Raw genomic sequence first — 27,848 nt, 5'->3', positions numbered from 1 at the left:
TCATTCGGACCAGGGCCCTGCTTTTGCCTCTAAGGCATTCAGGGACACCATGGCTTCGTTGGGGGTCCAACTCCAATTCTCGTCTCCATTTCATCCCGAGGGAAATTATGTCGTGGAGCGTTTAAATCGTGATTTAAAGCAGTCCTTAACGGCCAGAGTAATAGGTACGGGTCGTGGTTGGCTAGCCCACCTATATGGAGTACAGAGAGCACTTAATAACTTGCCTAGAAGGTCACTGGGGGGTCGTACTTCATATGAGTGCCTGTTTGGAACACGAATGTATGTTCCTGTTCTAGATGGTCCTGGTGTGGAGGCGGCAGATACGCCCTTTGACATAAATGATCGTGTCACTGTTTTGCAGGATTTACAACAATTCCGTGAAGGTAACTCTTGTGCCAGTGCTGCCTCCTCAGGAATTAAGGATGAGCCAGTAACACCTACTGGTTGGATACCCAGGATTGGGAATCTGGTGTGTGAAAAGGTCGCAGTTAAAAAAGAATTTGGTCCTTCTTATCGAGAACCTGTCCCTGTGTTAGGGGTCAGCGGCACGAGAACTGTGATTTTACCGCCGCTGCGAGGGGCCAAAGGAAATCGCTTTGTTTCCATTGATAATGTCAAGTTACAACATGTGGCCGATTCTGCACAGCAGACCAAGAGGGACACCCAGTAGTTCCGGAATCCCTCTCACTACTGGGGAGGAAGTCCCGCTGCAGGTGATTTTCACCGACACTGTTTCCTCTCCGAGCTTGGGGAGGGTGGATGATGATCTTGCGATTGTTCCACCGACGGCGATTAATATGGAATCTTGTGATCAAATTGCTGTACGTTCTACTGACGTTTCTGAACATGTGGTTTATAGCGTGCCACGGCGAGAGCCTCCATCTGCTTCTTTGTTCACAGTTGCACCTTTTGCTAGAACTGCTTCTGGCTGCTTCAACGACGCTGATAATGATGTGTCCGGCTCCTCGTCCTCGATGTCTTCTGTCCACGGTCCACGACGGCTGCTGGGTTGGCTTAAACGCACATATTTTGTTTTTCCTTGGAACTATTTTTGGCTGTTTTTGGCCGTGATGACTATTTTATTATGGTTGGGATTTGTGGTTACTTTTTTTCTGATAATACATGGTCATTTTCTTCCTGATCGATCTGACATTGAGCACGTGGAGACTGTGTTAAAACCGCATTTTTCGTCTCATATGGTTCGAAGAGACTTGTCCACAGTGAACATTTCTGCTATACCAGTTCCGGATGGAATTGTGTGGGATAAAGTAATGTTTGATATACAGTATATGGTCCCACTGAATTGATTCAAATACCGTATGTCCTCAAATTATTGATGAATAATATAGTTATACCTGGCATTGTTTCTGATGATTGGGATGTGAAGACAGTAGATTCTATGCTTACGGATTTGCAATATTATACTGTCTATGACGATGATGATGCTTACCAGTTTAGAGATAATCATGGTGACATGTTTTGTTACAACTATTATGGACACCACTTTATTCATAAAGCTAGTAGCCCCAAGTCCATGTTTAATTATGTGCAATGGGAACATTGCTCGACTCCTGCACAAGGGAGTTCAAAAACGTATTATGATAAATTTGCATATTTTTCTGGGCATGATCCACGTGATGCTAAGTCCTACTATTTTAAAGTTGCACTGTATTCTAATAAGCAAATGTTATTGACCAATACTAAATTACTGTATTCCAATTTGTTTGTATCTAAACTTTCGGTCGAGGGATATGAATACTGGTTTAAAACTGTTGACTTGAGAAGTGTTTGGGGTTCATAAAATTGGCAAATGCGAGGCAGGGACACGTTATTTAGAGCATGTATTATCCCTGTGCAGATGATTTTCCTCAATGACACAGTACAACAGACTAGCTGTTTGGGCTTAGCAACGATTAGGGAGTTGACTTTGCCTATTATACCTGTCCCTTCTAAATTAAAAAAGTGGCAGCACTATGTGAATGCTACTTTCAGTGACTTTACACATTGGGTCCAGAATGGTACGCTTAACACTTCATTGTTACATCCAGGCGGGTGGTTATTATGGCCTGTAGACACTAATATGTGTCATCAACGTTTTGTCACCTCTTCAGGGGGGTTCAGGACTAGTAGGGCAGACCCTCGTCACGTTTCACCAGAACATGCTGATATTATAACTACATGCAGTGTGGGGAAGCTTTGTCAGCAATGGTTGAAGTCATCCACGCTGGATGCAGTTAAGTCACATCTCACGTTACTGTCTAATGATACTGATTTACAAGATTTTTTGTCAGGTCCCAAAGTACCACGGAAGAAAAGGTTCTTATACGAGGTTTATAATGAGATTTGGAAGCTTTCACAACAAGAGGCTGCAGCCCGGTTGAGGCAGATTGATCAAGAAAATCTGATGCAGACTTTGGGGGTGATTCTAACCCCGGCGGTCGGCGGAGAGGCGGCGGTCGGACCGCGAACAGACCGGCGGTCCAAAAAATGGCATTCTGACCGCGGCGGTCACCGCCGCGATCGACCGCCACTTTCCCACTCCGACCGCCACGGCGGTCATGACCGACGGGCTGGAGTTTGCGCACTCCGGCCCGGCGGTCGACCCAAGACCGCCAACCGCATCATGACCCTGCTTACCGCCGCGGTTTTTGGCGGTCGGGAACCGCCATGCGAACCATGGCGGTAGGCACTATCGGGGCCAGGGAATTCCATCCCTGGCACTGATAGGGGTCTCCCCCACCCCCCACTACCCCCCACGAGTCCCCCCCACACCCTCCACCCCCTGCCACCCCCCAGAGATGTTACAAACCCCCTGCCCCCCCCACCCCGACATGCACATACACGCACCCCGACATGCACGCACCCCCAACATGCACATATGCACACCCCCTACACACACACATACACAACGGGGGCACATACCCGCACACATACATGCCAACATGCGCACCCGCCGAACTACACACATTGCCCATAGGCACAGCAGCACCCCCCGCCCGCATGCACGCACTCACACACCCCCTCTACACACCCCCATGCACGCACACATCACACAACACCCCCCCCACACCCCCCCCTCACGGACGATCAACTTACCTTGCGTTGGTCCTCCGGGAGGCGACGGGAGCCATAGGGACGTGACCGCCAACAGAAGACCGCCACACAGAAATGTGGGTCGTAATTCTGTGGGCGGTGTTCTTCTGGCGTGGCGGTGGAGGTTGACCAGTCTCCACTTTCCCGCCGACCGCCAGTGTGGCTGCTGGCGGTTTTCCGGCGGAACGCTCCCAGCGGTCGGAATACGCGCCGCGGCATACCGCCGCGGTCGGCGGTCTTTACCGCGGCGGTAACTCGGCGGTCTTGCGAAAAGACCGCCAAGGTCAGAATCACCCCCTTTGTCTGTTGTTGATAATGGCATGCATACCCTTTCTGACCGTGTTTACACGATTGACAGCATTGTTTCCTCTGCCATTGACATTATTAAATCGGACATGTCTTCTTTATATCATAGGCAGAGTCAGACGCGGTCCATCATGCAGCTGGGTTGGACTCTTCAGACCTTGAAGGCGGGTCGCGTTCCATGGCAGCACGTTCGTGCCAGAGAGATCTTTATCTCTTTTAATTTGACTCGTCAACAACAACTGATGGCTAAAAAGGAAGCGACATATGTTATGTTAAATATTGAGAAATTAGAGAAACTGCCTTTCACGGCAGCTGAGATTCCGTCAGCTGAGTGGTTGATTCATGGGGTTATTAATTTGCCTATCTCTACTTTGCAATTTACTTCGTGTTTGAAGCACATTCCGGTGGGTAGATATGAACTATTGGGAGACAGTTACATACACGAGGTGTGGGACCTTCCCTTTCAGTACAGATGTGTTAATGGTTTGAAGGAGGTTTTTCTTAGCGGCAGCGAATGCGAAGCTTCTGTCAGCCATTCCATGGTTTGTAAACAGCTGTCCTTGCACGGGGCGTGTAACTCTTCGATTGCTAACTTAGTTTGCTATCTGAAGGGAGTTCCAGTCCCGGTTATTAAAAACACTTTCCAGGTGCTTTCTAACGGCAGTTACACTGTTCTTAACAGCGAACGCTACTGTGGCATGCGTGCCGGAATAGTTTACATCGTTGTTGTCAACAAGGCCGTTACATGCTGCGGGAATGTGTTGTTTCCCCCCACTCAATTTAGGGAGGTAGCGGACATCTGGCCTCATATTGCTACTTCCAAGGTTGATTTCGACAAGTTGAGTCAGCTAAAAGCTTTATTGTTTCAAAAGCATGTGGCCCTTACATCTGCTAGCGAGACCTACGCACTTCAGGTGGCAAGGTCATCGGCGGAGATACAGTCCCTTTTGAATACAAACTTTCCAAATCACTTCGGTGAACTTGTGGGACGTATATTTAATGCATCCAGCACTGCTTGTATTGCACATTTTTTCAAAGTCGTTGGTGTTGGTTTTGCTCATACCTTCTCTTCCATATTCGGTTTGATACCTTCGGCTATACATTCTATTTTCGGAAGCATTTTTGGGGGTTTCCCGATTACTTTGGCTTTATTGGCTGGAGTCTTGCTGTTGTTGCTATTTTTTCGCAATGGCTGTCCCGTCACAACGAGATCCTGTATTGCTGCTCCCGTCAGCGCAGCTGTGTCGTGAACGCATGATGCAGCATTTTGGAGCGACACTCCTGGGATATTTGGAGTGTGACTGGTCTCTGTCATTCAGACCGGTTTTGGATTGTGTGCAACCCGTGTTTCGATGCCTTTGGTGCTTGTTTGAACATGCACTGGCTCTCTGTCTCTCATTGCAGCGCCCTCCATTGGTCGATGCTGATCTGTTGATGTTCCCGATTAGGGCTCATTCCCAGACTTGTGCACTACGGATGCGCTTGCTTTGTGAGGCAGTTTATGAGATTCCCTTCCTGGAGAAAGATGGTATTGTCTCTTTCATAGGCCCTACACGGGGTGCCGCCCTGAATGGTTTTGGGGCTTTGGATCACACCTGCTCCATGGTACTTTGTGCCGTGGATCTTCCGATATTGACATATATCGAAGTGGAGGAACTCCCGCGTTCTATTGCTTCTATCTAACGATTGGATTTTTACGAAATTGACACTATATTGAATTTGGCTTTATGATCACATGTTACCTAAATTTATGACTTTGTTGTCTGCTCACCTTGTCGAAATATTTGTTTTAGGTATTGTTTATATTTGGGGCATCCTTTTATATTATTGGAACCACTTGCTACCGACAAGGGTAGGGTGTAGTGTGGTTAGTTTTACGTATTCGTTGCGCTTTAGCTTCAGGCTTTAGGCCTTTGTACACTTTGCCCTGAATATATTTTATTCATTTGCTGACAGCTTAGAGCCTCTGTGCACTTTGCTCTACATGCTTTTTATTAGGCTTCGTACTGTTATTTTTCAAATAGCCAGTTCTACGGTGTTGTTTTTTTATTCATATCACACTGTTTTGCCTACTTCAGCACTGGAGTTCTCCATAACATATTTACTCTGTGCTTCAGTCAAGGATACAGTCTGGTACATTGCCGATAGACGTGGTAAGAGTTTAGACTTGGCATTCCTGCGTAGGGACATTTTGTGATCACGATGACATGTTAGTTATAAAATCACTTCCTTGTCCCAATACACGCAAGAGGGAGATTCCGACCAGGGAACCACAACTAGACGCTGACTGCCTCGTTGCAGATGCTGAACCAAGATCACAGGCCTTTGCTCAGGTATGAGGGCTGATGTCTCCACAGTGATTCTAATAGGCAAGCTAGAAGCTTAACATGCTGTGCTCTAAATAGAACAAGCAGAGGGAGAGTAGAAACTGTTAGACAATATGATAGCTTTGTTCTTATGTTTTACTCTCCTGGTGACTATTTCAATCCTACTGTGTTGTATCGTTCTGGTTATTGCGGCTCACGCCTTAATATCTAAAATGCTGTCGTTTTATTAAAACATAATATAAAACTTATACTGTCTTTGTCATTTGTATATGAGATCATATTGGAAATAAGAGAGTTGGTTTGGATCTGAGTAACCACGACTTCCCTGAGAAGTTCCAAAGATGTCATGCGCTCGGCTGCCAAATCATTCCTTCCACATGGGAGAACTGAGGCACTGCTAGTTAGCCGGAGCAAAAACCGGATTTAGGGTGACAGAGTTCTTTACACGTGGGTCAGACTCAGTCCCCCACACCGTTATAGATCCTGCTACCTAGAAATCCAGTAGTCTCATTTAGAATAATGAGAGCCAACGCGACACCCCTCCCCATACATTCATGCCCCCTTTACACACACACATGCATACACACACCCATTCCCACATGCATCCAAGCATACATAAATCCATTCCCACACACATCTGCACACACTTTCATACATACACGCAGACACGCATTCACATAACACAGCATACACACACTCATACATCCATACATGCACACACTCATTCAACACGCAACACACACCCGCATCCATACACACACAAACATTCACACACCCCCACACACACACACACACAACACCCCTCACCCACCTCCCCTGTCAGAGACCCGACTTACCTGTGTTCAGGGGGTCCTCTGGTAGGAGATGGGATGGGGCACTGCAGCGCCCTCCAGCAGAACACCGCCGGGCCGTATTATGGGTCATAATATGGGTGGCAGCAGCACCACCTTACCGCTATCCGCCGGCATGGCCACAACCGGATTTCCACCATTCTTCTGGCAGAAATCCAGCTGTGGTCATAATACGGTGGACGGCTGGTAGCCGCAGTGACGGTCTTTTGGATGCCAACGCCACTGCAGTAGGCGGTTTTTACCACCAATGTCAAAATGAGGGCCATAATGCCAGTTGACATAAAACTAGAGCTACAGCAATATCATCACATAGATACAAACCAAATGTTCAGCAAACCACTCATCATCTATGAAAGAAGTGCCAAAAATCCAATAACTTGCATCACGTAACTTTAAACCACAGTGTCAATGACAGTAAAAAACAGATAGCTTCATGCAAAAAGAAAGACTAATGCATCTACACACATGCAAACAGTGCAAATCAGATAGTCAGACCACAGATTAGCGTTACACAGTACACATTCAGTGATACATGCAAACACACTTAGCAAAATCCAACAGAAGGGCATCTCATTGAGAACATCTGTGCCACGCTCCATCCTAGCGACCATTAATCAACCCAGTGACCATTCACATACAGATCACCACTATAAGTAAGCCAGCCAAAGGCACAACAAACTTAGCATCAGTGTTTGTCGATTCACCCCTGTCCCTGAGGAACATCTACCTTAAGAGGAAGGGGCGGATATACAGCCCTTTTGCTATGTCTGAAAATGATCTGTTTCAGACATACCACTTCCCTCATCAGGAGATCCCAGGCATGGCTGCAGTAAGGGAACAGAAGCTAACTACACAAATAGCCCATTCCCATGCTATGGAACCGGTTCTTGTCCCATTATCAGTTGCATCACACTGGGCATCTCACAGGCAAGCCAATCAAGTCAGTAATTTGCATCTGGTGCTAACGAGTGCATCTACTAACGAGTGCACCAGTATATCGCTATGACACAATATAATAACCAGGACAGTCAAAGGATGCACAGTAGTCCTATGCAGGAGCCTGTTCCCTAAGTGCTTGTGGGCAATGGCCGCATGTCCATGGCACTTTTGCCACCTACAACCCACTGTACACCTTTCACGTTTTGCTCCCCATTAATATGTGGACTGCCTGCTGGGCCTTTAATGTAGATAGGGCGCACTTTCCCTGTTCGCATCATAGTGCACCTTTAAGCAGATGCACCAGGTGCAAACAGGCTGTTATGATGAATGTGCTACCTTTAGGGCAGCCACAAGCTTGCACTACCCTGGAGCAGCATATTCAGTGAAATACGTGGATTCGTCAAAGCTGGTCTGTGTTTCTCTGTGCACATGACAACCTGCCTGCAATTTGCAGAAGAGAGAGGGATTCCTCTGCAGGTGGGTGCAAGGAGTGACTAAAACCACCAACAGGGAGATGTCTGGAGTATCCATGATACCCCCTTGCTCCTCTTCAGAGGGCTGACTTCTGGACGCTCACCTTTTCCAATTGTATTGTAGTATAGAATGCTTGATTATGATGAACATGTGCTGATGCTAGCAGAATGGAATGTGTGAGAAAATTCTAAGGGAAGTCAGTTGCGTAGAGCATCTCAGCTGGAGGTCACATATTTGTTATTGACTGCTAAAGAAGCTGGTACTTGCTTGTGATGTAATTCTTTGTAAGGTAAATATTTATGATGTAAGTGTTATATTTTGAAATGTGCCTCACTCGTTTTGAGGGACACTGAGCGATGATTAAAATAGTGACAGGCAGTTGCTGTTGGATTTTGTAGCCAGCTGGAACAGCAAGTCGTGGGCATTTAGGATTGGAAAAATAAAGATTATTTCTCACTCACCTGATTTGAGGAATGGATCTCTTCATTACAGTTGGTGATGATTAGTCCTCTTCACCCACTGGTGCACCCATGCTGCCGTCGATTCGGCTTCAGTCTCCTCAGTCATCCTGATGTCAGCTGGTCCTACCTTTGGACCATGCTGGAGAGCATTATTGGATCGCATCGCAAAAGAACTGACCAAGATGGGGGCCCCGTGGGGGATCACTGAAGGAACGAGAGGTCTCCGCCCTGGGAACTTTGGGGAAGTTGGTACAGCCCCCGGGCACCATTTGGGCACTTTTTGGTCTGTGGGGGGACAGATATATAGGAGCCATTTAGTAAGTGTGCCACCATTTTGGGGATAGGCGACACAGTAGTCGGCTGGGTGACAAAAAGTTTTTATAGTTTTGTTAGCAGTTTAGTCAGTCTCAGTACGTAGGTTGTGGGCAGTTTAGTCAGCATTAGTGGCAGAGTGGTGAGTTTTCAAGTGTGGTGGCGCCTATTGGGTTGTGTGCGCGCAAGGTAAGGGGCTTGGGTCCTACCTTGAGTGGTGGTCAGTCGCGGGAGCCTTTGGTCGTGCGGGTCGGTAGTCACTGCGTTTTCAGGACTGCTGCAAGGATGGACGATGATCGGGTGTGGGCGGCTCTTCGTTTGTTACAAGAGGCCAGGTGCATGGAAGTGGTGCGCGAGGGTATCGTCGAACACCTGCGCCCGGCCCGGAGAGTGGTGAGCGGTGTGGCGGTGGGCGTGTTGGCCTGCTCGCCTCCATGCCGCATGTAGAGTGCAGGACAGACAGCAAGGCTGGGAGGCAGGGGGAGAGGGAGAGGAGGAAATCATCCAGCTGCGAAGGGTGGGGGCAAACACTCCCCTTCCCTGCCTCCATTGTGATTAGACTGCTGTGGACATGCCGCATATTGGTACGGGCGAAAGCGGGCAATACCGAGGGCCCCAGGAAGTTAGTGGGGGGGAAGGGAGGTTACTTTGAGTCGGGAGGGGTGGGGCCGGATATCGGGGACAGGGTTACTGATGCCGAAGATGGCAATGAGCAGGAGGAGCGGGGGGAGGGGGGAGTGTAAGGGAGAGGAGGCCATGAGGGAGGGAGTAAGGGGGAGAGGGAGGGCGCTGCTATCGGTCAGTGGGGTATCCATGGGACCAGGTGCTTCTATGGACAGTGGGAGTAGATATCATGGGCGGGGGAGGGTCTATGACATGGTTGAGGAGGTAGGGGAGTGTCAGTTTTCAGGGGTGGGGGAGAAAGCAATGACCTTGGGAGGGTGTGGGGGGGTTGCACCTCTGAAAAGGGACTCTCTTTTTGAATGGAGTGCAGATCAGTATGAAGGGGGGCTAGAGGTTGAGGATGATGGGATCGCCTTGAAGGTGCGTCCCCCGAGTCAAACTTAAAGCAGGTGCTGGGTTACAGAGGCCAGTGGTGACTGGAGGGACAGTGACATGTCAGAGAATCTGGTGAGGGAGCGGACACCTGAAGTGGGGAATGGGAGGATGGGGAGGCATGGGTTGAGGAGAGGAGGGGTGTAGAAGGAAGGGGTGTAGACTCAGGGCTTACCGGCACATCAGGCCTTCCTTGACAGGGTGAGAAGATGGCGCAACGTGACCCGGGTGGGTCGTTGGCGGCCGGAGACCTCGGGAGGAAGGGAAAGCGGGCCCGAGCGGCCAGCCGGATGACGTCACCGCAGGACGCAGGAGGCAAGAAACTGAGGGCTAAGGTTGTCCTTCGGGGGCTGCATGACGGACCGGGTTTGTGCCCACCGGTGTTGTGACTCCTGAGGGCCAGCGGTCTGTCCTATCACAGCAGCTTGGAAGGGCGAGGACCACACTTAGGTGGCCGTTGTCATGCTTGGGCTATGCGAAGATCGGAGAGGAAAAGGCAAGGGCTTACGCGAGCGCCCTGCCTGGTGAGTGTGGCAAAGAGGTAGAGGAGGAGGAATTGGATTATGAGGAAGATACTATCGAGGAGGGAGAGTTGAGAAAGGATAAGGAGGAGGAGTGGTGGGGCACAAGGGGAGGGTGTCTAACCCTGTCCCTCAGTCGTTACAGGTGGTTGGTGAGACAAAAGGAGGCGGACAACTGGCAAGGCGGACGGCTCAGGAGCGGCCCCTGTCCTTGATGGCAGGTAAGGATGTGGCTTCTAAACAACCTGATTTCATATCGGTGGGAATTAAGTCGAAGGTGGATAGCGCGGATGAGCGTTTGTTTAAAGTGGTTTATGTGTTTGATGTTGGGGTCAGGCTAGAAAGCGGCAGTGGAGTGATGGCTATAGGGGCAACAGAGGAGGTAGGCAAAACTAAGAAGGACGCAGTAAGGAGAAAGCAGGTGACAAGGCCACAAAACTGCCGTACATGGGTATGGCCAAGCCACTAGGGGCACACCTTATGTTGGCTTTGAAGGAGAGGATATGGAAAAGTGAATACATGGAAATGTTAAAGCTTTTACATAGAGAGGTCAGGTCCAAAGAGGGCTCCAAGGAGGAGAAGGAGTATGAATTGGCCAAGCGGCCAAGAGTCCCAGTTACTATTGAAAAGTGGACGGCTGCCTTCTTAATATTTGCGAGTGTGTACTGCGAGCGGTTCCCAGAGCGGGCCGTGACACTCTTTAAGTATATGGATGTTATCTGGAAAGCGCAGCTAAATTATGGAGGTTATGACTAGGTGCAGTATGACGAGGAGTTTCGGGCATGAATGGCAGCCGATACGGAAGTGCAATGGGGGGAGATTGACGCGGATTTGTGGCAGCATACGATATGCCCCTCAAAATTAGGTAAAACCATTTCCATGACTAGCGGGTTGCCTATAATTTATCGGCCCTTTCGAGAGCGCCCCACCAAGGGTGGGACTGGTGCGAGCCAAAAAGGTGGGTCAGGAGCATTGGGGACTGGGCATGCTGGGATTACAAAGACAGGGGCATACTGGGATTACAACAAGGGTCTGTGCAACCATGAATATTGCAAATTTCGACAATTCAGGATGCTCAGGGAGGCACGCGCTTATTATTTGCTATGCCCCCAGAAATCAGGGAGCCCAGGCTTCAGGACAGGGTCAACCTTACTTGGGGGGCAGCAAGGGAGGGCAGGGGACGTCAAATCCAGAGGAGGGCAGGGTTTGTTGGGAAAAAGCTTGTACTCCAGTTAAAATTGACAAACTTCATTTTTGGTTGGAGCGAAATGATGATAAACGGGCAGCACAGGTTTTATTACAGGGTTTTTAAAGGGTTTTGAATTGGCGTACACTGGACCTAGACAGCGACGTTGGACTGAAAATGTAAGGTGGGTAACAGGAAAGGAGGAGATCGTGCAGCTCAAACTGGACAAAGAGGTGGCTGAGGGCCACATGGAGGGACTGTTTTCAGACTGGCCCTTAGAAAATCTCATGGTTTCCCCCATTGGGGTGGTACCCAAAAAGAACCGGGGCAATACCGACTGATTCATCATTGATCTTGGCCGGAGGTATCCTCCGTTAATGATTTAATTCCAGAGGAGATGATGAAGGTGTCATATCGGTCTGTGGACGTGGCCATTGCTATGGAAGAATCCCTGGGAGCTGGTGCCTTGATGGCAAAGACAGATATAAAATCAGCTTTTAGGCTCCTGCCAGTGAGTCCTAATGATTTTGAAATTCTGGGTATACAATTTCTAGGAAGTGGTATGTGGACAAAGCCCTCCACATGGGCAGTTCGATTTCATGCTCCTTATTTGAGTGTTTCAGCACATGTTTGCAATGGATATTTTCGTCCATAACAGGGCACAATGAGGTGACACACTACTTAGATGATTTTTTCTTTGTGGCACCGACGGGCTCAGACCGGTGTGCAGTAGTCCTATGTCAGTTTCAAGACATCATGGGGGACCTGGGTGTACCCCTAACACCCAGGAAAATGGTAGGGCCCAGCACGGCCTTGGCCTTTTTGGGTATTGAATTGGACACCGAGGCCATGGTGCCTCAGTTACCAGAGGAAAAACGGACGGCGATGATTGTAACGGTCAAAGACATGGTTTGACGGACTAAGGTGACGGTCAGGGACATTCAGGCACTGCTTGGCCACCTTAATTTTGCATGCAGGGTGGCAAGAGCCGGGAGGACTTTCTGTAGGTAATTGGGCATGACTCTGTCAGGGCATCGACTACCACATCATCACGTGCGTCTCAGTGCAGGGGTGAAGGAGGATTTGAGGATAAGTTGTGTATTTTTGGAAACTTTCAATGGGATTCCCATTCAGACGTGGCAGGTATGCAAATGGGATGTGCAAATCTTTTCTGATGCGGCGGGTGCGTCGGATTTCGGTCTGTATTGGCAGGGGAAATACTGTGTGGAGGATTGGCCAGCAGCATGGCGGTGTGAGGGTCAGAGCATCGCACTCCTTGAGTTAGTTCCATTAGTGGTCACAGTGTGCATATGGGGTCATCTACTGAACACAAACGAATGCTGTTCAGGGTCGACAACCTGGCGGTGGTGCAGGTCATTAACCAGCAATCAGCTCGGGATGTACAGGTGTTGCAGCTGCTGTGAGTTTTTGTGTTAAAATGCTTGCGCCGCGACATACATTTTAGGGCTGCACATGTTCTAGGTGTGAACAATGACATTGCAGATGCTTTGTCTAGTTCACAGTGGGAGAGGTTCCATGGGTTGGTTACGGACGAGCCCCTGTGCAGGACGACGATGCTGGCAGCTCTGCGGACGATAGACAACGGTGGATGCTGTGTCTGGTGGTGAATTCGTTGGCGCCTTTTACCCAGCAAGCATGTGTCCGGGCGTGGCAGGAGTTTAGGTGGTCGGGCCGCATAGAAGGGAAGCTGACAAAGATAGACTGGAATATGTGGTGCGTTTTATCATGGATCTGGTGCAGAGACGTCAATCTAGAATCACCATATCAGGGAAGTTGGCAGGCATTGCCTTTATGGGTTAATTGTTTTCGGGCTATTCACCGCCGGCAGGGGAGCTAGGCCGAAGGATTGTGGAGGGCTGGGCCAAGTAAGAAGGGAATAAAGTCAGGGCGGGGCACCCTATGTTGTTATGCCTTCTTAAAGAGGTTTTACAGGCACTGAGGGTAGTCTGTTACGATAAGGAGGAATGCCTACTATTTAGGACCTTAATGTCTTGGATGTTTTTTGGTGCATTCCAGGTTTCAGAATTGTTGGGGTCAAGATATAAGCCGGGTTTAAGGTGGGTTGACGTGAAGTTCGGGATGAGCAGCGTGGTACTGCTTATTGGCAGTTCTAAAACGGACCAACAGGGCAGGGGGACACATGTGGTGCTTACAGCATATCCTGTCTTGGGGATATGCCCGGTTTCGCTGGTTAAGGGGTTACGGGCAAGAGATTTGGGGTGTACCTGGGGGTGGTTTCGGCATAAGGAAGGAAGGATTTTAGCAGTTTTAAGGGCAGGTTTGCAGTTGTGGGACGGAACGCCTCTCAATTTGGCACCCATTCCTTTCGGATAGGGATGGCGACGGAGGCAGGGACAAGAGGATGGAACAAAACTCAGTTAATGGGGCTGGGGAGGTGGAAATTGGATGCATAGAAAAAATACATGAGACGAGGGGTTGTGGGGAGACAGGAGTATGAGTTTAACATATTTCTCTCCTGCTGCAGATTCTGTCCAATTGAGTCGTTGGGCATTCATTCGTCTTGTGGGCCCGGAAGCAAGCAAGACGGACGGCCATTGGGGAAAGTTTGGGTTTGGACCGGGAATGGTATAGGGTTCGATGGGATGAAAAGGGGGGATGCGCTGGCAGGAGTTACTAGTGACCTTGCAAGAATTCAGAGGGAGGGGTTCTTGTTCAGATGTTTTACTGATCTATTTAGGGGAAAATGACTTGGTGTAGAGGACGGGGTTGGATATAATGAAGAGCATGAAATTGGATTTGCAGGAGATTCAACAGCAGTGGCACGGGTGTCACATGATTTGGACAGCTTTCGTCCCTAGGAGGGTATGGAGAGGGGCAAAGAAACCAGGTGCAATTGAAATGGCACGCTGAAAAATTAATAAGCAGATGAAAAATTTCTGTGAGGAGAAAGGTCTTACGAAATTAGAACACAGAGATCTTTGTTTTGAGGACCGGGAATTTTTTAGGGGCGAAGGAGTACATCTGTCCGTTATGGGCATGGAGTTGTACCTGCTCCAAATGAAGGAAGTTTTGAAAGCACTGCTTGGACAGCATTAAACAAGAAGAGGAAGAAGGGAGAAACAATAGTAAATGGGGACAGGAGGTATAGCAGAACAGCCAACAGGGTGGGGGCAGAAAAAGGAAAGTTCCTTTTTCTGGTGGCAGAGACAGAAACAGTTCACATGATAATGATAACAGGGATGGGCAGCAGATCTGACATACACCTTCAGATTGGAAGGGGGTGGACAGCAGCAGGACAACACAGACAGAAAAAAATTGCCATTAGGGATTTGCTAGTTGCAGGTTCAAGGGGTAGAGGGCAGCAGGAGATTATTAAGGTGACAAAACAGATTCAACTAAGAAATCATTACAAACATGAAGAGTGTATTAAGAGACTATAAGGTTAAGGGTAAAGGGAGGGGGAGCGTAGGGTAGGGAAGGTGGGAGTATTTGGGCAGGTAAAATTGATGAATAGTGAGGTTTTTAGTTTTGTGAGGCAACAGGCCAAAGTTTTTTGTATTGTAAGTGCACCTGTTTCAAATAAAGAAGCCATTTACACACACAAAAAGGTGTTGTGGTGATGTTCCCTCTTCCCCAAGGGAGTCCCGGAGAGGATCGCCGAAGGGATGAAAGGTCTCCCCCCCTCCCCCGGGAAGTTTGGAGAAGTTGGTACAGCCAACGGGCGCCATTTGGGTGCTTTTTTGGCTGTGGGGGGAAGATAAATACGAGCCATTTTGTAAGTGTGCTACTATTTTGGGGATAGGCGATATGTTGGTCGGCTGGGTGACAAAGCGTTTTGTCCCACCCTCCCTCTCTAGTGTCAAGGATTTCTGTTGGGGGTGAATTTGGTTAGGAGATATATGGGGAACCTAGAGGTGCTTTTTTGGAGAATGGGTGCACAGGGGTCAGCGTTGTATGTTGTCACTGGGAACAGGTGCCGGTGATGACAGAGACAGTTCACATGACAACTATAACAGGGATGGACGGCAGATCTGACAGACACCTTCAGATTGGAAGGGGGTGGACAGCAGCAGGACAACACAGACAGAAAATAATTGCCATTGGGGTTTGATAGTTGCAGGTTCAAGGGGTAGGGGGCTGCAGGAGATTATTAAGGTGACAAAATGGATTCAACAAAGAAATCATTACAAAAAGGGAGAGTGTATTGAGAGACTACAAGGTTAAGGGTGAAAGGAGGGTGGAGGGTAGGGGAGGGGAGGGAGGAGCGTTTGGTCAGGTAAAATTGATGTATAGCAAGGTTGTTAGTTTTGTGAGGCAACAGGCCAAGGTTTTTTGTATAATAAGTGCACCTGTTTCCAATAAAGCGGCCTTTTACACACACAAAAAGGTGTTTTGGTGATGTTCCATCTTCCCCAAACAAGCGTGTCAGAGCTGCATATATATTTATATATTGGTACTTTCATTAACATTTGCAGCCTTTCTGCTCGCGACCTCCCTGATGTGCACTGTGATACCTGCTCTCTACGAGTTCTGCGACATGCACTCCTAATTTAAGCTGTGCTGGTAACGTGTGCTTGTTCATCAGCTTGTGACACATGAGCATGTACAACATGTGTAGGACGTCATATGTGGCAACCATATTTGTGTGGGAAAAAAATGGTGGGCTGCATTATACTCACCGCTTTCTGCAATGACATTGTGATGCTATCCACAAGTGGTTGGTTGTTTAACTTAACAAAGTCAAAGTCAATGTAATTTTATTGTTTTAGTCAATTAAAACCATAAGAATTACACAGCCATTTGTGTTTCATAACTACATTTCATTAAAATTGATAACATACATGTTATAAGTACTCAGGTAGACATTGTTATAGTTAAAAAGAGATGAATTGCAAAATCCCCTTTGGCCGACTCTTTAGTACGTAGGGAACAAAATTAATTTGCCTTACTAAGCACACACAATTGATTACTCTTATTGAACACTCCTAAACAATCGACAGCTAGACTGCTTTGAAATTAACACTACAAAGTTTCAAGACCATTTTGTGACCAGCTTGATTTACTCAATAATCACAACTAAATTCAAGTGTCTGTTCTTCCATCAGCAATAATGCCAGAATACTGAACACATTTAAAGATCATACAGTACAAGGTTTCACGATGGTGCCCATAATCATGGTCCAGCAAATCTATCATTTAATCAATTACTTAAAAGACTTACTCATGTATACCTGATAAGCACAGGTGGCCTAATGCGCTTATACATCCAGCAGCAGTGATACCTGCTAAGCACAGTTGGCCTAAAGTACTTTTGCAATCAGCAGAAATAATATCTAAATTGTTAAAAGCAATTTTAAAATTTAATATGTGCAGTTTCTTTTATCTGATAGGCACGGCTGGCCAAAGTATTAGTGGAACCAGTAACAATATTATCAATTTTGCTTCAAATGGTTCTTAAAATTCGAGATGGACAATTATTTCACACTAATGTTAGTGCCAAGGATCTAACAAATTTACAATTTTCCTACCAAAGGCAATGATACCTGGTAAATACATCGAACCAAAAGGGCTTGTGCAGACAGCAGCATTAGTATCAAATTTTTTCAATTGGTTCTACAATTTTATTTGTAGCATTAGTTTATCTGAAAGTCACAGCTGACTTAAAGTGCTTTTGCAGACAGTAACAATAATATTATTTTTTACTTAAATAATTCTTAAGTTCGAACTGGGAGTTTATTTTATGATAATGCTCCTGCAAAACATAAAAAACATACAATTTATCTGAAGGTCATGTGGATTAAAACACAACACTACTATTGTTGCTCTGCAAGTCCGAATGAGTCTATCATTGAAGACTCTTTTCGAAAATTTCTGTCAGAGTTCATGCAGGCAGCGGCAGGTGCAAATTATAAAAATAAGGTCTTCCTTATGCTGGTTACAATGCCTGCATAGCACCGATGTTGAGTTTCTCCATACTGCAGTATTAGCCAATGTTGTTATATTACCAAGGTGCAGCATCATTAAGCTATATTTAATTTGTACAGGGAATGAGATATAATAATAATAAGACGTAGCTAGTTTAGAATAATACTTTATAACCATCCATGCATAGGAATGGACACTGAGCTCAGTTTTATCTTCAATAAACAAAAATAGTTTGATGCCCTTATTAGTTCCCTTTTTGCATGAACCATACAGGGGTACGGTTTCCAATAACTCTTGCAGGTGTAACTGATTGATGGAGGACCACAGATATTTATTATAAACTGATTGTTGATCATTCTTTAAAGCTGACCAGAGAGCACTGTTTAGAATATCTTGAGTACGACTAATTTCATACCACGTCTTGATCGCTGTAGCTTTCTTGGCTAAGCCTTTTCAAGTTAGTGCAAGTTCTAGACAAAGCTGTGTTGGAGAAGTAGATCGTGGTAGATTGAAAACTCACCTGAACACATTGAGCTGGATTTTATCTAAAAGGGTTGCCTCCGAACCATACATCAGCACACTGCCATAGGTGATTGGAGGTAGCAACTTAGCAAAAGGTAATATGAAGGACCATCTAACTGTTTTGCCGAAACGGAAAAAGTGTATATTAGAGTTGCAGCTTTTATTCCAATATATTGTTTCTGCTGTAGAAATGTACCCAGGCATCCAGATATATGCCCAGATATTTATAATGTGGCACTGTATCCAGCGATATGTTATTCAAAGCCATTCTGACAGGAGACATCTGTCGGGGGCAGATCAGCATTATTTTAGATTTAGCCACATTAATCTCCTGTTGGTTGAAATTTACGTAGTTGGCCAATATAGTCAAAGATCTTTGCAAGCCCACCTTTGTATGACTAAACAAAACAAGATCAACCGCATATAATAGGTGAGTGGGAGGAAGAGATCCCAAACGAGGTGAATGCAAATTTGCCTCATCCAGGATCAAGGGGAGACCCACCATGACTAAATTAAATAAGTGTGGGGCCAGTATACAACCTTGTTTTAGGCAAAGATGCGTGAGTAGTTTTCTTGTGAGTCTCGTGCCGCCACCAATTTTTACTTGCACCCACAAATTTGTGTAAAATAAAATGATTGCCTTACGCAGTGAGTCTGGTAGGCCCCAAAGCTTCAACTTGCTCCAGGACAACTGTCTGTTATCCTAATCAAAAGCAGCCTTAAAGTCGATGAAACCAGAGTATAGCTTCTTATTTTGCTGTTTCTTTTGCTATGCAAGAGAGGCACTCACTAGTATGTCCGTCATAGTGCCCACTCCTTTTCTGAAGCCAGTTTGGTTTGGAGGAATGATGTTATTCTTCTTAGTCCAGTCTGTTAAATTTGTGAGAAGCAATGAGGCATAGTATTTTGCCTCTGAATATATAAGCCTTTTATTGACTTGATTGCCCCTCCCCAACCTTGTATATTGGATTGATTTTTGAGCCACGCCAGCTTTCAGGAACAAACCTCCTCAATCTGATTTCCTGATATGTAGACCTTAACACCCAAGACCAAAAATCTGCTTCCTCTTTAAAAATGGCTCACGGTAAGCCATTTGGCCCAGGAGCCATCATCGGGGGGGGTCTTGCTCAGGACTTCATGAATTGTAGCTGAAGTAAGATTACCATCATAGTCCATTATACCTTGAGAACTTTTTACCAGAGTTGTTGGCAGCATTTTCACTGATGTGTAGGTGTTTCTATTTTGGGAACTTATCAAGAAGGCTTCAGTGAGATGGTTTACCCAGTCAGTCTCCAAAATGTTTGCATTAGTAACAGGATTTCTTCTAACATTCAAACCATTAACAATTTCCCAGAATTGTCAGGGATTATTTTGGTTTGCAGGGTATATTATTTTGACCAGAAGATATCTTGCGCTTCAGTTTTCCCTTCCAAATGTGCTTCTTGTATTCTTTCTTTGAATTCTTCAAGAGTTCCCAAAGAAGGAGATTGCCTGGGCATGCTTTCAAACACCTCGCCAACCTTGTTTGCTCCTTTTTGAGCAATCTGCACAATTTTGAGAGACAAACAAAACTGGTAGTACTAGAGTAAGTTGAATGCTGATGTAATATTGGCATGGAATAAAGCTCTAATAATGTCTTTCCAAAGTTTTCCCAGGCTTCTACTATGTGGACGTTGGTATTTAGACATTCTGTTATTATCAATGTAGTTGATAGTGCTATATCTACTATCGTTTTCAATGAGCAGTGCAGCCACTTCAGATTCGTTGATTTATTGATGCCCACTTGTGCAGGGACCCGAGTGTGCACGGTGGGGAGGATCCCAAAGATAATATTTGACATGAATGATCAATAGATGTGCTATATTTTATAGCAAATTATTGTACCAGGGGATCAAAGGTAAAGTGACTATTGTATAATCAATGATAGATCACAATTCAAGACCAAATTATGTATAGCCTGGTGAGGTGTCTTCAGGAAATCTCCCGTTTAATACTCATCATCATCATCATTTACTTTATTTCGGTAAGAGAAAACATACCATAAAAGTGCAATAATGGCAATATGAAAAAGAGGTTATCAGAAAAAAATACACAGTAAAATGAATAAGAGACATTAAAAAGAAAAAAAGTTAAAACCATGGAAGAATAAACATAAAAGAATTACTTTCTTCAAGGATATAAAAAACAATGCCTCTAGTCCCAGAAAATGTCAGCTAATATCATACGCCAAAGCACAATAAGTATGCATAAAAGAAATCTAAATCTAAAAAGAGGCTACCCAATCTTATTCTTTAAGTCGCTAGTCTAAAACGGCATATTGGTTCCCAAAATTTTGCCACAGGATAGACTATATAGACAGATTAATCAGATTTGAAAAATTCTTTTGGCAAATAAACAGTTCCTAAAACCCATTTGTATCCAATGATATAAAAAACAACACCTCTATTCCCATGAAATATCAGTTAATATCATACGCCAAAATACAGTAAATATACATAAAAAGATCTAAATCTAAAAAGCAGCTACCCAATCTTATTCTTTAAAATCGCTAGTCTAAAACGCCATATTGATTAAAAAAAAATTGCCACCGGATAGACTATATAGACAGATGAATCAGATTTGAAAATTCTCTCGCAAATAAACAGTTCCTAAAACCCATTTGTTTGCATAGGGGACTAATCCAAGAGGCCCTCTGTTTATCATATGCACGACATTGGAAAAGAACATGTAGGACAGACTCTTCGTTCTTGCATCCCATCGGGCATAACTTAGACTTATTAATGGAATTAGACCAATTGTAAGTTAGAGAACACAGAGGGAGGGACCCTAATCTAAATCTCACAAAAAGGGCACGCGCAGATGGAGAGAGTGCTGCATCCATAAAGGGCTCAAACTCATAGTGACATCTAAATTGCAAATAGCTATCAGACATGGAAAATGGCACTACCTCAGCCAATTGGGCAGTTTGAACTTTGAGCTAAAAAGCGTCCTTCAATAACTGAACAGCGTTTTTGGGAATAGAAGATGGATCCTTCCAATAGGACCCCAGACCAAGATGCTTTAGAGACCGTTCAACATAGACTCACCAATTGATTTTAGTATTGGTGTTGGGGCCCACCAGATTGAGCAGCCCACATTTGAATGGAATGAGGGCATCTGATGACCATTGCCGGATCCAAAACAAGAGCGGCCTTAAGGCAGCAATCTGGTTGATTGGAAAAAGATTTAAATTCATTCGGATAGGCAAAGATGGAGTGCTAGAAGGAACTTTTAACAACATCTTCAAAAACTGGTTTTCCATCCTGACCAGATTCTCCAGGTTGCAATGGCCCCAAAGCTCAGCACCATACAGAGCCCCCCACACCCCCAGCTTGTGATTTGTATATTTCAAGAGCAGGAGTCATGACAAAACTGGGGAATCTGGTAGCGAATCTCACAATGCCACCCGCCCTTTGCTTCAAGCACATTAATAATTTCTGACGATGGGCGTGCCAAAAATGTGAATCTTTTAATTGTATACCTAGGTAATCAAAGGTGCCCACTCTTTCCAGGGAAACCCCTTCTAAATAAACAGGTCTCTTCATTTTCTGCTTTTTGTCCCCAAACACCATGTATTTTGTTTTTGCTGAATTGATTTCCAAACCATAGTCCTTGTAAAACTCCAAGAAAATTGCAAGCAAGCTTGAGAGGCTCATGGCTGTTTGGGAAAGTAACAAGGTATCATCAGCAAATAGAAGACATGGGAACTTCTGCCCACCCAAACTGGGGGCATCACCAGGACAATCTAAAAGGTACGGAATACAAGCATTGGTAAACAGGAGAAACAGGGTGGGTGCAAGAACGCAACCCTGCCTCACACCGCGGACAATGGGGAAAGCTGGCGTCAGATCACCTGCCAGGCCCCATCGTACTTTGGCACAGTTGCCAGAGTAAAGATCTTTAATTATGTTAAGCATGGAGCCTGGGACTCCAGCTTTGCTCATAACCTCCCACAGCTTGGGATGCGGTACGAGGTCAAATGCGGATTTCAGGTCAACAAAGGCCACGAAAAGGTGGCCATAATCCACTTCTACGGTGTTCCACTTTATAGTAACAAAGCGGAAGACCTGATCGATGGTACTGACCTTGCCCCTGAACCCTGCCTGAAGATGGCTTTAATCCTGATTTTCCACTATCCAATGTTTCAACCTACTTAGCAGCTGAAAGCAGAGTATTTTTTGCAGATTGTCTAATAAACTAATAGGTCTGTAATTTCCTGGAAGACTATTCTCTCCTTTCTTATGAATGGGCACAGTTGTTGCTCACATTCTTAAAAATTCCAATGAGGTGAATAAATGTTCTCCTTGTCGATCACTGCAATTCTGATTTGCCTGAGGTGGAACATTCTAAAATGATTCATCAATATTAAGTATTTCATCATCCTCTGCTGCGTAGATTACATTTAAATTAAAGTCACTAGTCATTATTATATCCCAATCAGGAAAACGTTACCTGTAGTTAGTAATGGTTGCCAATAACATTTCTATTGCAGCCTTCTTGCGAGAAAGACTGGGGTGATTGTAAAGATTAACAAGCAGCAATGATGATCTGTATTGTTAAGCCCAGTTACTGAGTTTCATGATTTAAAAGTCCATGCCCACTTGTGGTAGCTCTTCCATGACTACTTTTAGGTGCAAAGAAAAGTAGACCGCTAAACCCCTACTGGGTCTACCAAGCTTCTAATTCTAACTGCCTTCATTTGATAGGAGGTAAAACCCACTAACGGAAGATTGTGTTGAGACCAGGTTTCCTGGAGGGCAATTATATCTATATATTCCAAGTTTGTAGTGGAATACCATTTTGCAGTAAAGATTTTGCACCAGCAATGTTCCAAGATAAAAGTCGCAGAAATTCTTGCTCTGAACACGTGTCATTTGAGATCTCTACTTATGCATCATGAGGGGCATTTTGGGCTTGAGGAAGCCATTCCCATCAAGACTCAGCAAGCGCTGAGTGAGTTGATTTAACACTTTGGTCCTCTAGTTGATCGACAGAGCTGCTTTTTGCACCCCTAAGAACTTATTTGACTGCCCTGACTGGGAGTGGGGACAAAAAAAATTGGATTGAGAGAAGGAGAGGATGCCTGGATGGTTGGGGTCTACTTAGCACTATCCCCCAGCTTTCAAAGATTGAGCCGAATGACAAAATTAAATCTGCTATTGCTTCTGATTTCCATGTAGTTAAAGTAGTTTCTGTTAGATTACTATTGATAGCTGGTAGGAATTCAACAATTGTTAACTCTGCTGAAGTTAGTTTTTCAAGCTCTGGGATTTCTTTTAATAGTCTCAATATGTTTCCTCTATTAAAAACATTGTAACATCCTTGTGAAGTATATTCTGGTTGGAACAATAATTTGGACAATCTGCTTTCATTACTTAGCTGCATTGTCGAGTGCTCATTGAAACTTGGTGCATACGTCTTGTGCAATGCCTTTTGCTTAATGATGGAAAAAGAATGAGGTTCTGCAAGGCTATCTCTTGAAGCCAGTTTTGAAAAAATTGGTTTCTCCAGATGGGAACTTTCTTTAGATGCAATTGAGTCAGGCCTTTTGCCACACCAGCAGAATTAGTAAATCCAGTCACAACTGCTCCATTGACTGTTAGCAAGCTGCAATGGAAGGTTTCAATTCCTGATTTCCCACAGTTGATACATGATGTGCCATCATTAATGAAAAATGGCCTTTGGGCTATTACTTGGGCAGGAGTGATGGAAGAGACAATATTGTTATTTCCTGCTGTTTGTTGGCATAAAGATAGTTCTTGTTTATTGCTAATGGGCAGTAAAACTGACTTTTCAGTTTGAGTCTCCAACCAAGGAACTCGTGTCTGGGTCTGAATGTTTGGTGACTTCCGGCTGATTTGAAGCCCATGAAGAATGTAGATGACTCATTCCCTGCATAGCCTCCTGCATATGGTGTTGTGTTGCAGCATTAAAATTACATTGCAACATTGTAGCCGCCATAGAAGCAGCGGTGAATATTCCTGTCAGATCCAAGGCACTATGTGATGCTTGAACTTCGACATTACTCTTGCCTGTTAATTTGTTGAATATTGGATAGATGTTTTTCCCATTTCTTCATTGAATTGTATCTGCTTATTTCTAGCTTTCCTTGTGTGTTTTCATTGTCTCTTTGTTAGTTTTGAGGGAGATGACATTTTATTAGTTATGTTTAACACATCTGTTTGAATTTCCAGAACTCCTTGGTGGAAGACTGTCTTTACCTGGTCAGTAGAACTTGATATGTCATGTGATGTTTCCGGCTGTACCTCGTCATCTCCCAGAATGTAATGAGAATTATTATTTTTGACTCTTCAAAATAAATACATTTTTGCTGACAGTAGCCGGTTTGACTGTTATGATACTAGGAGTTCTGGAAGAGTGGATAATTTATCAATAACTGGACCGCAGGGGCATTGCATAGGAAATGGTATATAGACAGCTTGTACTCTTGTAATTAATGATGTTAATGTCCCCGTTTTTTGATTGAGACCTGCAATGTGTACAGCCATTAAAATTGTGTCTATCTGAGCTTCCTACTGATCCGACTGAAAGTTCAGAACTTCGATAGATGATTGCAATGTTGTTATTAAACTATCCCACCAATGCGGCATACAATGTGCTTGATTCACTATTTGCTTAGGGACCTCATGGTCACTTATTTTGAATTGTCTTGAAGGGGAAGAGGTTTGCATGAAGCTATTTTGTAGCAATTCTTCAGAAGGCGACCTTATTGATTGTTGAACTGGAGAAGACACTGGAAGGGCTTCACGTGGAACAAGAGTCTCATCTAACCCTGGCTAAGCTTGTTTATGGTGTTGTTTTTATTTCAGTTCTCAAAAAGAGGGTTCAGAGCTGGTTCAACTCTGCACCTGATGTAGAACATCCTAATGCTGGTGGGGCCTTAGGTGATTGAGAGCCCTCCATATTTTTGGTTTTTACTTTCAGGGTGTGCATCAAGTCCACATTGCTTGAAATTGAAAGCAAACAAGACCATGAGTCTGAAATTTGTATGAAATTCAGTATGAAATGTACATGAAATTTGTGCATCATACTAGGCATTGACAGCTCTAATCTTCACCCCATCGATGCATAGCTGATTACAGTAATCAGCATTTTATCTATTAATTCAACAGATTTTCTTCATTCAGTATTTTTTCCCTCACATCCTTGTTACGATGTAAATGATTTAACCTATATATTTTCATTTTGTTGATTACGTGGTTCTAAATAAGCTACAAATATGGCTACCCCACAACAGACTACCCAACCACCCACCATTTCTAAGCAAACCAGGAAAAACTGCTATGAAATGGTCTCAGTGGTTCAGACTATTTGAGAACCACTTGGTTGCAATTGATGATAATGCTAATAACCCAGCACGCAAATTTGCATTACTATTTGGCAGCCTTGGTCATGCAGCACAGCAAATTTTTGACAGCCTAGCACTGCTAGCTGCTCCGCAGGGGCAATCTGGAAATGGACAGTCAAATATTTATGTCGAAGCTATTGCTAGTCTACAGAAATAATTTTCAGATGTGCTCAACATTATGATAGAATGCCATCAATTTCTTTTAATGCAAACAGTTAACTGATGAAAATGTAGAAGAATATATTTCAGCATTGAGAGTTTTGGCAGCCACTTTTGAATTTGGTCCAAATTCTGATACATACATTTAGGACCAATTCATATTCAACTGTGATTCAAGGAAATTCAAGAGAGATTGTTAAGTTGCAGAAAGTCAACATTGTTAGTAGCCATTGATCTACCTCTTGAAAGGTCACTAATTTCAACAAAACTTCTATACACAAAATCCGTTACTAATCTAAACATTGTATCTTCTACAAGTCCTGAACAAGGAGAATCAATACGTGTGGTTAATACTAAAGGGAAACCAATAAAGTACATGAACAAAAAAGAATATATTTTTTATTATAGATGTGGTTCCAAAAAACCACATGAGTAATTTTACAGGTTATCCAGCTGTTGGCAAATGATGTTTATTGTGTAAACAAATGGGACATTTCCAAAACATTTGTGAAAGTGCCAGGGGGTCAATAAGAATTGGTAGTGTGGACATAGAAGTTGATTCATGTAGAGTCTCTTAATAACGTATATAATTCTCATGTTAGAGTGTGATGTGAAATTCAAATATGTAAAGGGTCCATTATGTGATGCAGTTATTGACAATATTCCCTTACGGGTCATGGCGGATTGAGGATTGCCCATCACTATCTTCACATTTTTGTGAGAAATGGGATACAAATGTTTCATTGTTATCTTCTGATGTAAACTCGAAAGCGTTTGAGGAGAAAGACATAGAAATGTTCCTAAGTAGAGAAACGTACACTAAGGTCTATGTTGGCGTGAAAGGTAAGAATATAATTGGGTGGCAAGACCTTGCGAAAATGGATTTGTATTTGGTCCCAGGATCTAATGATCTATTAGTTTTTAGAGACTTACCTGTTTCATATGTGGGTTTAAGTAGATAATCTGTTGAAGATATATTGTCTGAATATTAAACACAGTTTACTGATCAGGTAAGCATGGTGAAAGGATTTGAACATCGTATAAGATTAATACCCCAGACTCAGTCTGTCGCATATAAAGTTCACCCAGTTCCAATAAGTGTTAGAGATTAATTAAAGAATTCCTTCCAACGTTTGACTTCACAAGGTATCACTCAACCTACAGATTCATCACAATGGTGGCTCCATAGTAGTGGCATGGAAAAATCTGGAGAAATTAGATTATGTGTTGACTTACGTGCCCTAAGAAGAAATATTGTAGTGGATTGCCACCCACTGCCCAAGATACATGAATTACTGGCCAATTTGGGAGGTGTCAAATGCTTTTCTATAATAGACGTGAGGTCAGCTTATCATCAAGTCTCAATAACTGCTGTTTCTCAAGAACTTACATTTTGTGTGAGTTGGTGTGACACAGCCGCCAGTGTTTTAAAAAAAGTAATGGATAGTTTGTTCCGGGAGTCAAAGGAGTACAAACATATGAGGACGATATCTTAATGTTTGCTGAGAGTTTGGAAGAACATAACAAAATTTGTAAAAAAAACATTGTCCATTCTGGCACATAGATGCATGACCATCAGAGCTGACAGGTGCAAGTTTGCCACAAAAGAACTGGAATACTTACGCCACACAGTGCCATATTCAGGGATAAAACGTTTTCTGTAGTCAGGGCGAGCGGGGAGGCCTAGGCATCTAAGGATAAATATGCCCTATGCTAATTTTTCGGCTTAGCAAAGTATTTTTTTTCACCAGGTGATGCTCAAGCTGTTGAACTAATGTGAGCATTGCTCTGAAAAGGTCAGAAATGTGAGTGGTTTGAAGAGTGGAAAAAAGCTTTTACCTATGCACCAGCCTTGTGTGCTTTTCGTGAAAACTGCTCATCAGTCATAACGGTAGATGCTAGTATCAGTAGATTAGGTGCTGTTTTAAGCAAAAAAGTCAATGATAGGGAACAATCAATAGCATTCAAAACAAGAACATTGAAACAGTATGAACGTCAATATAGAACTATAGAACATGAAGCACTTTCATGAGTGCGGGTAGTGCAAAAACATTTAGAATGTACATTTGGGGGGTACAAAATGGACCTACACACAGATCACAAACCATTGGTGTATATTTTAAACAAATACAATGGTAATAACATGTCCACCAGACTCATGAGATTAGTCTCCGAATTGCAAGAGTACAATTTTATGATCAAACACATTCCAGGTGGAAGGAATTTCCATTCAGACTGCCTGTCCCAGATGCCATTAGATGATGGTGAGGATGAAGAGTTAATAGATGACGTTGAGCATGTAACTATGGGGTTTGCAGTACCTGAG

This window comes from Pleurodeles waltl, chromosome 1_1 (genome assembly GCF_031143425.1).
Source record: "Pleurodeles waltl isolate 20211129_DDA chromosome 1_1, aPleWal1.hap1.20221129, whole genome shotgun sequence".
Classification (NCBI taxonomy): Eukaryota; Metazoa; Chordata; class Amphibia; order Caudata; family Salamandridae; genus Pleurodeles; species Pleurodeles waltl.
The sequence above is the reverse complement of the archived record's forward strand: the minus strand, read 5'-3'. Positions refer to the sequence as shown.